Source organism: Bos indicus, chromosome 2 (genome assembly GCF_029378745.1).
Source record: "Bos indicus isolate NIAB-ARS_2022 breed Sahiwal x Tharparkar chromosome 2, NIAB-ARS_B.indTharparkar_mat_pri_1.0, whole genome shotgun sequence".
NCBI lineage: Eukaryota > Metazoa > Chordata > Mammalia > Artiodactyla > Bovidae > Bos > Bos indicus.
The window spans coordinates 122204782-122208898 of record NC_091761.1 but is presented as its reverse complement, the minus strand read 5'-3'; positions in this window follow the sequence as shown (position 1 = coordinate 122208898).

Below are 4117 nucleotides of genomic sequence, written 5' to 3'. Positions count from 1 at the left end.
CCATGATAGAAAGAGGAGGGATATTGCCAGGAGGGGCAAGAGAGAAGCTTCTAGGGTGCTGGAAATGTTCTCTAAGTTTGGTCTAAGAGATGGTTACATGGTTATGTTCGTTTCTAAAATTTAAGGAGATACACATTTAAGATTTGTGCAGTGTATTGTATCTATGTTATACCTCATTAATTCCTTTAAATATAGATAATTAAAACTACTTTGGGCTCCTCTGGTGGTCCAGTGTTTAAGAACCCACCTTGCAATGCAAGAGCCAACAGTTCCATTCTTAGTCCAGAAAGACCCCACCTGCCGCGGAGCAACTAAGCCTGTGTGCCACAACCGCTAAGCCCACTCGCTGTAACTACGGAAACCCGCACACCTAGGGTCAGTGCTCTAGCAACAGAAGAAGCCACCGCAATAAGAAGCCTGCGCACAGCAAGGAAGTGTGACCCTTCTTTGCTGCAACTAGAGAAGCCTGGGCAGCAACAAAGACTCACCACAGCCAAAAGATAAATTAATCTTTTAAAAGCTCAACAATTCACTTACCAAACATCAATTGCAAACGTCATTCTAAATGGTTGAACTCTAAAACCATTTTCATCAAAATTGGGAAAAGATTGAGATATCTGCTTACATGTTATTACTCAACAATATTTTCAGAGGTTTTATCAAATTAGACAAGAAAATGAAGTACCCAGCATAAATATTGGAAAAGAAAGTATGAAATTGTTATTTCCAGATTCCTCGAAGCCTCCACCCCACCCCTTTGGTTCCTTTCATGCAAACTATCTCAAAATAATTATCTAATCTTACTGCCTCCACTTTTTCTCCCATTTTCTCTTAAATATACTAATCAGGCTTTTGTCCCCATTCCTCCACTGAAACAAGGTCACTTTTGATCTTCACGTCGCCAAACCTAACATCAGATCTCAGTCCCCTTTACCTGCCAGATAAATAGCTTCTGACTCAGTCAATCACTTTGTCCTCCCAGGAACCCTTTCTTCATTTGGTTATTGGAGCACCATACTCCTGGTCCTCCTACAGCTCTGCCTTCTCCTTCTCTGTATTTTTTGCTGAATCTTCTTCCTTTTTCCAACCTCTACATGTTGGCATTCCCCAAGATACGGTCCTTGTATCCCTTCATCTATTCAATGTGTTCATTTTTGGCTGTGCTGGGTCTTCATGGCTTTGTGAGCTTTCTCTAGCTGTGGCTATCTGGGGCTGTTCTTCCTTGGGCTTCTCTTGTGGCGTTCTAGGCACTTGGGCTCAGTAGTTGTGGTGTACAGGCTCAGTTGCTCCTCAGCATGTAGGATCTTCCCGGACCAGGGACCGAACCTGTGTCTCCTGCATCAGCAGGTGGACCATTCCAAGCGGGAAGCCCGATAATGTGAATTTTAAATTTAAAATTGCCATTTACACAAACTCTTTTGTCCACCTGTCAATGCATCCAACAGAAATACAGGCACAATTAAAGGACAGACACACAAAAATGTGAATTACAATATTGTTCGTAAAGTCAAAAACAAAACAAACACAATAAAACCTGAAAACCACCTGCATTCCATTGACAGGAGAATGCTTGAATAAGTTGTGGCATATTACCAGCCTGGAATATTTTGCAGCTATTAAAAGAAAAAAGTGAGTTAATTCTGTTCATTGACAAGCAAGATCTCCATGTTGAATTGTCAGGTTGCAAAAAAAAGAAATTGAATGGAAATGTACATAATATGCAGAGAAGGCAATGGCACCCCACTCCAGTACTTTTGCCTAGAAAATCCCATGAACGGAGGAGCCTGGTAGGCTGCAGTCCATGGGGTCGCTATGAGTCGGAGACGACTGAGCGACTTCACTTTCACTTTTCACTTTCATGCATTGGAGAAGGAAATGGCAACCCACTCCAGTGTTCTTACCTGGAGAATCCCAGGGACGGGGAAGTCTGGTGGGCTGCCGTCCATGGGGTCACACAGAGTCAGACACGACTGAAGCGACTTAGCAGCAGCAGCAGTACATAATATGATACTACTGTTGATATGAAAGTTACAAAAAACATAAATATGCAAAATAATTGTGTGAGGATATACATGAATAGATCCATCTATATATTTCCTCATGCTCACACAATGTTCAGAATGTTACAATTGATTATCTTTGACAGGAGAGGGGGAGAGAAGAGGCAGGAAAAACATTTTAACTGGTCAAACAAGGACAATAATGTTATTGTTCTTGAACAAGTATGAGAAATACATTCATAACAAAAATGAAGGAACAATCTAATTGTTGGCATCAGGGGTTTGGTTAAATTAATAATGGAATGGAAAGCCCTCCAGAAAAATAAATGATAGCTATTAATATTAGGAACAATGCTGCACATGTATATTTACATGCCGAATGTGTTAAGTGAAAATTTCAGTCTAAGACAGCACGCACACAGTCAGATCTCTTCCATTCATGTATTTGTGAGTAAATGAAAAGCAGCCTGAGTGAATCAGGGCAAGCTCTCCCCATGTCTGCCTGAATTTCATTTACTTGTATTTTCTAATTTTTCTAAATTAAACTTCAAATCTAAGAGGAAAAAGACAGGTGAGTTCAGAAGAATGAACAGTATCTCACTATGAGGGATTCCAGAAAGAGAAGAGAGAAGATATGTTAGTTCTTCAGACATGGCCTAGTAACACTGACTCTGGAAGAGAGAGATCAGTGTTTCAATGTGATCATTCCTGGATTGCAAATTTCCTTCCCTCCTCCTGTCTCCATCCAGACACCAAATTGGACAGGCTGTCCCTGTTAGGCCACAAAGGGTACTACCTTCACACACACACACACACACACACAAGCACACAAATACATAACTAATAAAAGTCACTCCTGGACTTCTCCCCTGGACAGCTCAGTCCCTAGGTGACTCTATGTTCTTCCAGGCTGAGAAGCACGCAGCAGCTTTAAAACAGCAGCTTCTCTTGCTAATCCAAAAATTAAGGTCTATCTCACCACGCAGGCTTCTCCATTATTAACAACTAACAGACTATTAAAGCCTGCCTGGTCCTGTCCTTCCCTGACTCCTTCCCAGGCCTAGAAGAATCAGAAAGCCTGAGCTGGATATGCTACCAGGACCCTAATTTCATGTGCCAGGGCTTGCTGCTCCCCTTATTTACAGAGGATCAACCTAAATCTCCAGTCTGCATGGCAAGTTCAAGGTAGCTCATCTCAGGGGCTCCAAAACTCAGATCAGACCTGGTCTCCTGTGCCTTTTCCACTCCACTAGTATTTTAAAAAGCTTCTATGAGAATTCCCTGGTGACTCAGTGGTTAGGACTCTGCCCTTCCACTGCAAGGGGCTTGGGTTCAATCCCTGGTCAAGGAACTAAGATCCCACAAGCCACAAGGAGCCTCCAAAAATAGAAAGAAAGAAAGAAAAGAAAAAAAGACTTATGTGACCTTGGATAATTCTGCACATAAAAAGGTGGCCAGCGTGATGGATGTTCCCAGTGGTGTGCTGGTCAGTGCACAACAGTGAGCTCTCTGGGGAGAAAAGACAGCTCTGATTTGTAACATTTGCCAATTTCCTTGGCATAAATCCTCTCACTATGGCTGATTTTGCCATCCGCCTGAAAACTGAAGAGCTCTTGGATTTCACCATATCACAATAGACTCAGGCCTCTCCCCAGGGGACCTAGAGACCTAGGGTTCTGATACCTTCTAGGTCAAGTCCTGTTCTATCTCACCTTAGCGTGGCCCTGTTGTTTTCTTTTTTTTAAGTCATTTATAAGGGTTAATGTTGAGGCAACGTGGGCAGAAGAGGACAGAAACTTGGGAGTCCAATAGCTTTAGTTTCTTATCAATTAAGCCGCCTCACCTCACTTGACCTCCAGCTGCCTCACCTGTAAAACCAAGATAACGATACTTGACAAATTTGTTGTGAAAAATGAATGAGATAATACTCACAAACTACTTGACAGTCAATATGACTTTTTTCTGTACATTACCACGAACAACTGCTCATGACAATTTCTGCTACATGTAGAAATCAGAACAGCACACTCCTCGTAGGCTTTATTATCATGGATGAGCTGGTTGCATGGGATGAGGGTGAGGAGATTAACAGAGAAACGCATGAGGGACCTTTATAG